Genomic DNA, 12,269 nt, shown 5'->3' on the forward strand with positions numbered 1-12,269 from the left:
CATGGTGACCCCAGCACTGAGGACCATGTAGACCGAAGGAACGATAAGTTCCAGATATCATGGGGGCAGGGTTACCCGGAGCCTCGCACTCAAGCCTCCCGCTGCCCTTTGTACTGTGACAATGAGCGGAAGCACAGGCTTGTTAGAGGAAATTCCCAGGGCCTTAGTTTGGACATTAGACCGCTGCTTTGCCATGCTGGGCCGGCATCTAAAAATAAACACGCGGGTCTGCACGGGTTTCTGTGATTTTGTCCTGCATAGCTGATTATATTTCAAGGGATTTTTAAAAATTTCGTTTTCAATAAAGTGAGCCTGGGTAAACCTGGAGAATAAAATATATTGTAGTTTTGTTTCAATTTGACAAAATGCAGCGTTTGCTGACATCCACTTCTACTGAAAGAACCACAGCTTCTTTTCCCTGAGATTTCAGAACAAAGATGGAAGAAATGGAAAGCACGTGGAGATGCTGCCCAAGCAACTGCAGAAAAGATGTGAGGGTCCAAAACTGCAAGACCAGAAAGTTCTTATGAGTCCTGGAAGGATGAAGTATTAGCAAAGCCTCCGAGGGGACCTGGAGCAGTGAGTGATGTGTGCAGGCCCCTCTCCCCATAAGCTAAATTATCCCTTTTGTAAAAGCCTCCAGGTCCTTAGCTGGCAGAGAGGCTGTTATCATGTGGCTCATTTAGCAGAAAAGGAAAGGTGGGTGGAAAACAATGGCTGATGAACTAGACTCAGAGCAGGCAGCCAGCGGCAGCCAGCTCTCCTCTCCCCGCAAAAGTCAAATTCCACATTCACAGTCCCCGTAATTTAGAGGATGGTAGAACCATTTATTTTGCACTTTTTTTTTTTTTTTGCGGTACGCGGGCCTCTCACTGTTGTGGCCTCTCCCGTTGTGGAGCACAGGCTCCGGAGCGCAGGCTCAGCGGCCATGGCTCACGGGCCCAGCCGCTCCGCGGCATGTGGGATCTTCCCGGACCAGGGCACGAACCCGTGTCCCCTGCATCGGCAGGCGGACTCTCAACCACTGCGCCACCAGGGAAGCCCTATTTTGCACTTTTTAAAATTAGATTTCGAGATGGCAAAGAATACATAGACATATCGTCGTGTTTTCATTTTATACATAGAGCAAAAATCAGGGACAAAACTTGGAGTCTTGCTGTTAACTTGCTTGATCCAGTTTGGGTGAAAATGTACCAAAATGTGGCAGTTTTCCATCAAATAGGAATGTGATTGCAGCACAAGAAGTAACCCACGATCTAGTTAAAGCGTAACCCAAGAAGAGCGGTTTGGAGTGAACTTTTCCCATCTCATTGTTCTCGTTTCTTCTTTGCTTTTTCCTGGAAATCCAACCTTTTGACTGTTGCTGCAAAGACCCTATTTAAAAAGCATCTCAGCTGATGTGTAGGGCTAGCTAGTCAAAAGGCAGCCCCAATCACTCTGTAGTCTGATGGGGTTTTTTTGCAGACTTTTATTTTGTGGCTTGGGCTGGAACCCTGACATCACGAGACTCTTGGTAGCTTTGAGTGGGAAGGACCTCGAGGTCATCACCCAGGCTCCACCCAGTGCGGGCTTCCCTTTGGGAACACCCTGGCCATGGTCTTCCAAGGTGCTGGAACACTGCCCAGGACAGGGTGTTCACCCTGCCACAAGGCAGCTCACCCAGTTTTAGACAATTCAAATGGTGGGTAAATCCTTCTGTACGTTGAGCTAGGACCTGTTACCCTATAATTGCCACTGATCCACCCTCTGTTGACCCCTTTTCCCACCTTGAGCAATCTTTAAATATTTGAAGGCAACCTTCATGGGCTGCAAGACTTACTTCTTACTTCAAATGTCCTCTGGTTCTTTTAACTATTCTGCACATGACAATTTTCTCATTTTCACCATCTTGGTCAACCTCCTTTTTTCAGATCTGATGTATTTTTTGAGGCAACATACTAGGTACTTAAGCTAATTAATCTTCTCTACAACCTTGCTTGGTAAATATTATCTGCATTTTCAGAAACAAATCTAAGACTTGATGAGGTACAACCACTTATTGAAGGAGATGGCAGATAGAGGATTCAGAAGTGGGTCTACCTCTTTCTAGCCCACTCCATGCCTCTGATGAAAAAACAAATGTTGGTCAGGTACAGGCAAGGTTGATCTCAGATACATCCTGAGATCTGCAGTAGGTCCTTAGAAACCTCCCATGCAGGTGAGCCTCTTTTTTTTGTTGCTACAAGGTGTGCTTACTGATAGAGATTGATGTTAACTTGAGGAGTTAGGAAATGACCATCAGAAAACACTGCCTGCTGGGAGGCAACTATACACAAGGTGGGTGTGCAGGAAATTTGGAGGCAAAGAGATACACGAGGAACAGGAAGCAAGAAGGAACTCAGAAGGTTTGGAAGGCGTTTCGTTTGGAAGCTGCACACATGATGAAGCAGGAAGAGAAGGCTCAGACAGGCAAAGGGTGAACCCTGGCGAGTGCCTGAAGAGTTTGCTGCAGCCTCGGCCTGGTGGTTGTATCTGGAGAACAAATAGAAAGTATTTGTTTCCTCCCAGCTGTGCATGCACCCCACGGGGGTGCAAAGCTCGGGGACAAAGGATACTACGCCCGGCCCCCAACCTCTGATTCTAGGTGAAATGAACACAAATTAGAAAGAACCCAAGTGGAATCAGAAAGGGAGTCCTTACAGCCATGCCGCAGTGGGGGTCAGGGATCCCTTCTTCGCTCTGTGTCTACAAGTTTCCAGATTTTTCCTGCATGACTTGGTGGAGCCACTTCCTTCCCTTCTCCTGACTGCTTTCCAAAAGCAGAGACTGCCTGAGGATGACACTGCCTTTCTCCTCAGCTGCCCTACTTCAAACCAGCTCTCCACCCAACAATGAATACCAAGTGGATTCCTCTAAGCTGCAGGGCGCTGCTCCCTGGAAGCCACTGCCACATCGTGTTTGATGGAAGGTGCCAAAGGACAGCATTAATGTCACACCTGTGCTCGGAGCACAGGTTCCGGATGCGCAGGCTCAGCGGCCATGTCACAGCCGAGCATAGTCATGAAATGTCTCCCTTAAGATCTCCTCTTTGCCAGTTTGACCCAGAGAACGACAGAGCCCTGCCCTTCACATCATCACGTAACATGACAGAAGTGAGTGCAGAGGTTCCCTGGATATTATCTTCTCTGTACACTCGTGAAGGCAGGAGCCTCTTTTCCTTCTAATTCTCCATCTTGTTCACCACTTGAGAAAATCCAGGTCCAGCAAATGCAATGGACCCACCCAGGGTCACCTGGCTAGGGAATTGCAGGTGCTGGGCTAAACCAAGGTGCAGAAACGCAGCCCAGCTTCCTTTCCACTAAATCACTCTGCCTTCAAGCTCCTGCTGTCTTCACTAGGATGCGCCAGCTTTGGTTAAAGATGAGGCTTTCAGTTTTCCTTCAGACTTTCTAAGGAAAAGCAAGACAGAGGATGACAAAAGGCGCATCTTGTCTATGGGGAGCTGCATGGAGGCAGGGCTCGCATTTGTGTCGTCGGTCATCGTATTTGTAGCAGGGAGCACAGCAACTGGTATGGGGAAGGTACTCAGTACCTATTTGCTGAAAGAGGAGTAAGTCTCTGACTTGGAGTGGTGGCGAATGAGGGGCACTGATAGAGAAACACCTTCTGGGAGAGACTATTCACAGCGACGTAAAGAAATAGGTTCGAAAAGGTATGGCATAGGGTAGGTACTCAAAATATTTGGTGAAAACAATGAATCCAGCCAAGTCTCATAAAGGAGAGTGTGGAAAAATATTATAGAGAGTGGCAATCTCCTTGGAAGACTTCAAACTACAGACCTCAATCGGGGGATGATTTGGGCCTCTTCAAACAATGTATCCATTCATTTGTCCATCCATTCATTCATTCATGAATTCAAAAACACTGAGCACAGGCTATGTACCTGGCATTGGTTCAACTGCTACGGATTCAGAAGTTAATCTCCAGTAACTCCTCAAGGATGAAAATAGTAAAGCTAGCAACGAGCATTTAATGTACTAAGGGCTATGGCAGAAGCACTTCACTAAGCTGCCATAAAATACCAGACTTGATGGGCATTTAGTTTAAGGTGGACTGGATGGGGGGAGGGGGCAGGAACAATCAGGCTGCAGTGGGTAGTTGGGTGGAGAAGATGAATGAAGTTATGGGGACAGAGAGAACAGCACACACAGACATAGGTAGGCATTAGAGCTCTTTCATATTGGGGAAATGGAAGGTATTGGGTACAGCTGGAAAGTCAGAGGGTGAGAGGTAAGGCTGGCTGTATGATAAGGACCATACGTTGAAGGTCTTGTCTACCTTCCTTAAGTTGGGGCTTCACAAACTTTAATGCATGTGAATCACCCAGGGACCTGGTTAAAATGCAGATTCAGTAAATCTGGGGAGCAGATAGAGAACCTGCATCTCTAACAAGCTGCCCAATGATGCCTGATGCAGCTGGTCCCTGGACTACCCTTTAGGAAGCAAGGCTGTAAGCAATGGGATGCAATGGAAATATTTCACTGAAGAGAGTGACATTAAGAGAATTGCATTTTCCCAAGAACCCTGTGGCAGGGTATGGAGGACGGAATGGAGGGAGACTCTGCTGGGGTAAAATACAGAAGTGGCAAGAAATTTTGAGCATCTGAACTAAATAAAGTTAGGAAAGAACAGTCAATGTTCAAATAAACAGGTGCAGACTGGTATTCTATGAAGTCGCTGTAAAATATTTCTCCCAGAGGAAAGGTTGCTTGTGAGGATGAAGATGAAACAATGAAAGCATAAGAGGCAAAAAAAAAAGTCAAAGAGGCACATAGTGTTATTTGAATAAGTCTAGACCCCCCTCTGGGTCTCAGTGGACACGTCATCTCCAGCCCCAGTAATGACTGAAAAAGCAAGCAGCTAAGGGGCGCAGCATCCCTGCAGACAGTTATCACAACAGAGCAAATAAAATCAGCCTTCTCAGCCATCACTTGAGAGACACTTGCATCTAGTTTCAGGAAGCTGCAGGAAGAACAATTGTTTCATAGCAAATTCTTGAAAATAACATGGCAGTCCACCTGATCTTGAACACAGTGCTTGTTCATTTCTTATAACTCACAGGTACCCGAAATTAGAAACACCTATTTATATTGCTGTCAGAAAATACCCTATCCGCTCTAAGCCATCTTTAACTGAAAGGAAAAACTCAGAAAGGAGTAAAAAAAAAAAAAAAAAAATCAAGGGAAGGGTCTACATTGTTGAAAAGGAAAGGCAGGGGGTAAACATTTTTCTCATATACTGAAGCCCCCAAATGCAGCTTCTAATGGGATTTCCCTCCAAAGAAAAGAAGAATCAGCTTCGCGTTCTAGGTACTATTCTGGGTGGCATTCTGTACCCAAAGATGTCCAAAAGCAAAACCCCCAAGAGTCATCTCCCCTCTCACTTTTTCCCCACATCCTGTAAATGAGTAAACCTCAACCAGACACAGAGGTTGAAAACACGCAGCCAACTGGAAGAGCCATATGGACACACACTTCAGAACAGCTTGGTTCACAGTACAAGGCAAAAGAAAAGAGTGCAGGAACCTACCTTTCTCGTCTGTGCTTTGCAGCCTCCTGAAGTTTAACCCTGTGCTGGAGAGCTTCCCAAGAACCTCTTTGGGGAGGTGAAACTGAAGGGCCTCCCCTTCAATCACAGCTGCGGAGAGGGTGGGGTTGCCGAAGACCAGACTTCAGCTCGTTGGCTCACGGGGACCTCAGGGAGCAGAGGTGAACTGCCTTCTAGTCTCTGCTGCAGGAAGAAACTGGGTGACTCGGTGTGGCTGGAGGTGGGGGTTGGAGGCTGGGGGAAGGGAAGTAATCTGGGAACCGTATTAAATAAGAGATCCTCTCCACATGATTTCCTGTGGTAGGTGCCTGTTGCCTCTCTCCAGGCTCCCCAGAGGAAGTAAGACATTTAAATGTGTCCTTTGGCCACTGGCAAGAAGAGAATAAACATGCTAAGAATCGTGGAAATGAGAATTAGCAGGGCAGCAGGCAGGGGGCTGATGGGCCAGCTAGCTTTACCTTGTACTAAGTGCTTTCTTCCTGAAGTTTCTCCAAGTGTTCAACTCTGCAAAAGTCAAGCATGTCCTCATCCTCTTCCACCGAGCTGAAGAATTTTCTGGCCACACTCCAGATGCAGTGCTGCAGAGCTGTTGGTCAGAGGCAGGCCAGAACCGGCCTGAGAAGGGTCTGCTTGCCAGCGGAGGCAAAGACTCTCTCAGCTCTGTCTCTGGAAACGCTGATGACAGTCTGTGTCTAATTCTGGAACACTTCCTCAAGTCCTCAGGCCATTTTACCCTAGGGTTTAAAGAATTCTCTGCAGGCAAACGTCTGTAGATTGCTAGAAGCAGGACTCCCCGCTACATAATTGATGGGGCTCAGTGCAGAATGAAAATGTGAGGTCACTCCTCCAGAAATTAAGGATTTCTAGATGACAGCAGATCCTTAAACCCAGTGCGGGCCCTTCTGAGCACAGGGCTGTTTGCAGCTTATGTAGGTGGTACATCTGTGAAGCCCATCCTGCCAACGTGTCACCGAACGCAAGTTGTGTGCCCGATGCACAGTGAGGCCAAACAAACCGAAACATCGGAGTTTGGAGAAGAGAAAGGTTTTTTTGCAGGGCCATGCGAGAAGAACGAGGGGCTTATGTTCCCAAAACCCCACATTGCCGAAGGGTTTCAGCAAAGCATTTTTAAAGGCCAGATGAGGCCGGGTGGTGGGGGGGTCCCAGGGTATACGATTAGCTTGTGCACTATTCTCTGATGGGCTGGTGGCACGGAGTGAACATTATCAATCCTTAGGTGCCAGAAGGTCCTGGGGGCTACATGCTCATGACCATCAAGTAGTTAATTTCTTCCATCTGGTGGTTATTTTTAGCATCTGAAAAACTCAGGAAATATGCATGAAATACCATTATCTGGGTACTTCGGAGAGGAGCTAAAGCAGAGGACATGGGGGAGGGGTCCGCCCTGGGATGGCCCCATAGGGCTCTGCTGGGTTCCAGTAGGAAGAAGGCTGGAACTGTGGCCGTGTTGGTTTTAACAAGCTGTGTTATCAAGAGGCCTGGACTATTGCCACCTTGTTCTGAGGGGTGACAGTCAGCCTTTGAAGAGCAATGTACTCAGAAGCTGGTACAAAGCGGGGGGAAAGCTGGGTTGTGGTTGTAAGCGGGCACAGGCCACAAACACATCCCTGGGTTAAAATCCCACCAGTGGTCTCCTCAGTGCTTTTGGGTCCAACCCTCACACCCATCCATTCTCTTCCCCGAAGTCAGAGCAACCTCTCAATTGCTGTCTTCATGAAATTATCACATGCTTAAACTCTTCCAGTAGCCTAAGGGTAAAGGCCAAATGCTTGCGCATGGCTCACAGCCCCTTCAGGACCAGAACTGGCTGTCCTCTTGCACCTGACCTCAAAGCCCACCTCCCCCTCTCTCTCTTCACCCCCCTTTTCCTTCTCTCCATCTCCACCTCTATCCTCTCCTGGAAATTGCTCTCTGAAGGATGCCCTCTACGAACCCCTAATCCTTTGAATCTCACGTCTTCTAGAAAGTCCTTTTCTGATTCCTGGGCCCCTTCTGTGTTCTTCCGTAGCCAACCATGCTTATCTCTCCCGGAACACGCATAACTGGAAGTGGTGAAGGTCTGTTACTTGTCCATGCCTCCTGCTGGGCTATAAATTCCATAAAGTCATGGACGGCGTCTAGTTCAGCATTACACCCCTAGACCTAGGACCCACGAGGGCGTTATTTGTGTAAGGTGAGCATTAGCAGGAAAGGCACTGTTAATTACAGCTCTCCACTTTTTGAAAAAGGGAAAACATATGACTCAGAGGAAAACATAAGATTGTTGTTATGGTTTTACAGTTTAAACTCTGGCAGAAAAAGTGGAGCGATTTCACAGGCAATACGGCAGGGCTATTATTAAAGCACCACAGTTTGTCATGTGCTGTCCGTCCCTGTTCTTACAGGGACTGTATTATGAGTAGAAAATGACCTCTATTCAGAAACTGAAGCTCTGGACATGCCAAGAGGATGGAGGACTGAAGTTAAAAGGAAGGGTGAAGGAAAATGGGAAATGGTTGGAGGTGAGAAGGGGGTGGGGGGATGTCAAATGGGAGAGAGGAAAGGAAAGAGGAGGGGGGAATGTAGGAGGAGGGAAGGGAAGACAGGTAAATATGGAGAGGTGAGAAGAAACACAGGGTCCAGCAAAGGCTGGGAAACTGTGGGGTAGAGGGATGGAGGGGGGTGACTCTCCAGGTCACCGTTTCATCTAGAAGCATCTAGAAACTCCTTGTTCCCTCCATGACTCCCCAGTGCCTTTCCTGTGCTCCCTGATAAATCAAGCTGGTGTGTTCTAAAACCCAAAATGCAGAAGCGGGTCGAGGGTTGTGCCACAGAGCTGCTGTGAGGACACAGAAATTAGCTTCTGTGTTTTGCTTGGATTTGGAAACATTTTGTAAGTCACCAAATTAGTTTTCTTTTCACGGTTGTAAATACTTTGTGACAATGTTCCTGCTAGAATTTCCGAGCCTGTATTCGTGTATTCTGGTCATTTGTCATAGTTCCTATGAACCAAAGGGTCACTTCATGTAGGTATAAGAGCTGTGTTTAGCTGAGAGGCCTCAGCTGAGGCTGTCGGATTGGAGCACAAGCTGTAGTAGTGGAGATGCATAATCTAACATCTATAAAGATAAGGTAAAAGTCCGTTATTCTGAATATCTAGTTTTGTGCAGTTAATTGTAATTTAGTATATGCAGAGATCTATAGTAAAGCAAAGATATTCCTTAAACCAACGGTTTAAATGTTCTTCACAGAGTCTCAATTTTGTTCCTACTTAATAGGCATTACTTCCACTGAAGATGGAATAGTCGAGAAACATAGTGAAAGACGTTAAAGTGCAAAAAGATGACTGGGGGCCCTGTCAACAGGACGTCGAGTATCGTCTGCAGACCCTCTGTGAGGCACTGAGTCTATAGAGGTCGATACCTTTGATTCTTTTGGCTATTTTATAATTCTGAAAGATGTAGAAACTGATAGAAATGCAGATGATTCTTGTCCATAGAAACACAAATTACCTTTCTCCAGTAGAGATACCGTTGATTTTTACACTGTAGAAATGACTACCCCAAACATGGCATCTTAATGCTCTAGAGGCTATGAGTCAGTTTTGCATCTATGAGCCAATTCGGTTTAGCATTCCTGGTTTGCCTGCACCAATGTCTGCTCTTAAGATTTGTCTTTGAATGAGCTTTAACGTCTTACCATCCCTTCATTAATAGATGAGTTAAATAAAAACTTTGTCACATGCTCATTTTATATTTGTATGAGAGTGACATTTCACCTTTGGATAACAATCTTTTAACAGAAGTCAGGTGATACTCAGTGAATACAGTAAGTCATGTTAGGAGTTTGCTGTAGCGGAACTCTTTTCCCTCAGGGAAAGAATGAAGCATGTTGATTACCAAAGTAAATAGAGAAACTGCCTCAACTGAACAATGAAGAGTGCACAGAGTTTCAGGAAGGGCAGAAGTATAGGCAAAGCCCCAAGTGGGATGTTACAAAATGTAACTGGATGTGGATTTACCAGGTAAGGAAGAAGTGCTAAAGCTGGACTCATTGAAACTAGTAGCTTGGAGGAAAGAGGACCTTGATAAACAAAGGGCACACATTTCGGGTGTTTGATAATTCTTTTTTTTTTTTTTTTTTTTTTGCGGTACGCGGGCTTCTCACTGTTGTGGCCTCTCCCGTTGCAGAGCACAGGCTCCGGATGCACAGGCTCAGCGGCCATGGCTCACGGGTCCAGCCGCTCTGCAGCATGTGGGATCTTCCCGGACCGGGGCACGAACCCGTGTCCCCTGCATCGGCAGGCGGACTCCCAACCACTGCGCCACCAGGGAAGCCCTGATAATTCTTTAAAATGTTATTTTCAGAATCTGTAACCACATAAGACAGCCATCCAGAAATATCTTACTATCAATATATTTGTGTGGTTTGGTTTTTTTTAATGTTGGTATTTGTTGTGTTTTTAATTGATGTGACTTGCAAAATACTTTTTTTTAATATCAAAGATGTAAACGATTTATCTCTAAGGAATGTTCTGGTCAATCCGTCCAATCTGCTCCTTAATGCTCTTGGATCCAGATAAGCAGGTCAACATAAAGGCTTTTATGTTTTGTTTTGTTTTTTACTTTTGAAATTAATTTGTCATTGGTTCCATTATTTTGAGGGAAAAAAAAAAAAAAAAAAAAACATACCTAAGAGCTCAGTGTGGTAGTTTGGATGTTTTCCTGAGAAGAGTGGTTCCTCATTTGGGAGGCATGGTGAGAAGTATGAACAGTCATGGTAACAGAACAAGTGTGTCTGCTGGATGCTCAAAGATCACTTCCTGCAAACATGGGGCTCTTTCTGCACGAGCTCCAAGTGTCTCCTGAAAAGAGAGTCAGTACCGCCAGCTTTGGCTGCACCTACATTGGAGGTGAAATTAGTCATGTTCCATTAGCCTTTTTTTCTCTTTGCCAAATATTAATATCACATTTGTCATTGAAGACGGAGCACTGAGAGGCGACTCCTAAGGAGTTCTATGACTTTCATTGTGTCACTGAGAGATGAAGAGGAAACGTGTGTTCCATAGTATCAACCCTGTCAAGGAGACAACATAACGCGAGAAACATCAGTAGGACTGTTCTTGGAAAATAAATGTTCGCCTTAGGTAAAACCACTGTCATATGCTTCCCTGGAAAATTAAGGTGTTAGGAAAAATTAAGGCAGAAAGAAAGAAGGAGAGAGAGAGAGAAAAGGAGGGAGGGAGGGAGGAAGGGAGGGAGAGCTAAGTCCAAATATTTTGGGGAACTAGGAATTCTCATACACTGCTGTTTAGGGGGGGCAATTAGGAACTCACACCGCTGAATGCGTGTTACTTAAATCACTTGCGAGAGCAATTTGACGTATCCAGGAGAGTTCAAAATTCTGGATATATACTACTATATATCTGAGAGAAATGCTTGCCTATATATACAAGGAGAAAATACAAGAGTGTTCAATTCCATTATTATTATTAATAGTTAGAATCTGAAGAAACCTATATGTGCATCAGTAGGGAAATGGATAAAATATTTTAGTATTATTACAGTAATAGTGAACTAGATCTATATGTGTCAACATGGATAGATAATTTTTTTTTTTTTTTTTTTTTTTTTGCAGTACGCGGGCCTCTCATTGTTGCGGCCTCTCCCGTTGCGGAGCACAGGCTCCGCACGCACAGGCTCAGCGGCCATGGCTCACGGGCCCAGCCGCTCCGCGGCATGTGGGATCTTCCCGGACCAGGGCACGAACCCATGTCCCCTGCATCAGCAGGCGGACTCTCAACCACTGCGCCACCAGGGAAGCCCAGATAGATAATTTTTTTAAGTGAAAAAAAAAAAAAGGCCAGAATGAAAAAAGACAGCTTCAAAACTATATATACACGATGATATATAATGGAAAAAATGAACTATACAATCCAGGAAAAAGAAGGTATGGGATATAGGACTAAGCAGACGATATAAGATTTTGCATTTTATTCTATGCCTTTGGTATTAAAAAAAAGAAAAATCACAAAATATTAATAGTTTAATTCTGTTTGGCATGTAATACAGATGCTGGTTTTTCTCTATAGTTTTTCTTTATAAAAAGAAAAGTCACTAAAATATTATTTTAAAAAATAGAGACATGTTGAGTCATAGACTAGACACATTCTTTTCACATCCTCCACCTGCAACTGTGGTAGAAAAAAATTAAGGGAAGAGAACTCTGGGAAAATGCGAATTATCTCCAGTCCTTGATGGAATTGCAGTACTATCCTTGGCTAGATCTCAGATTCTCTCATTTCTTCCACGTGAAACAAAATCTTGAGGGTCTTCAGGGCCCCTTCAGGTACACAGTCACCTGCATGTTTACTGACAGCTCAGTATTGTCTACCACCTGCTCTTTGATGTAGTTCACAAGAGAACCTGTAAAACCTCGATGAATATGTGTAAAAATTTCCCGAAGACAACGTACTTTAAAAATATATGGGGCTTCCCTGGTGGCGCAATGGTTGAGAGTCCGCCTGCCGATGCAGGGGACACGGGTTCGTGCCCCGGTCAGGGAAGATCCCACATGCCGCGGAGCGGCTGCGCCCGTGAGCCATGGCCGCTGAGCCTGCGCATCCGGAGCCTGTGCTCCGCAACGGGAGAGGCCACAACAGTGAGAGGCCCATGTACTGCAAA

At 45.6% G+C, this 12,269-nt stretch overlaps 1 protein-coding gene across 1 annotated transcript in view; it reads right to left on the reverse strand.

The window, feature by feature from the left end:
* The window catches only part of ADGRF5 (adhesion G protein-coupled receptor F5), a 109,140-nt gene extending 103,177 nt beyond the window's left edge, over positions 1 to 5,963 (reverse strand). The window contains exon 1 of the mRNA XM_027127447.1: positions 5,569 to 5,963. The gene's annotated coding sequence lies outside the window, so the exon portion shown is untranslated. The remainder of the gene's footprint in view (positions 1 to 5,568) is intronic.
* Positions 5,964 to 12,269: the final 6,306 nt, after the last annotated feature.

The sequence above is a fragment of the Aethalodelphis obliquidens genome, unplaced genomic scaffold (genome assembly GCF_003676395.1).
Source record: "Aethalodelphis obliquidens isolate GAN/ISIS:26980383/991018 unplaced genomic scaffold, ASM367639v1 scaffold31, whole genome shotgun sequence".
Lineage (NCBI taxonomy): Eukaryota > Metazoa > Chordata > Mammalia > Artiodactyla > Delphinidae > Aethalodelphis > Aethalodelphis obliquidens.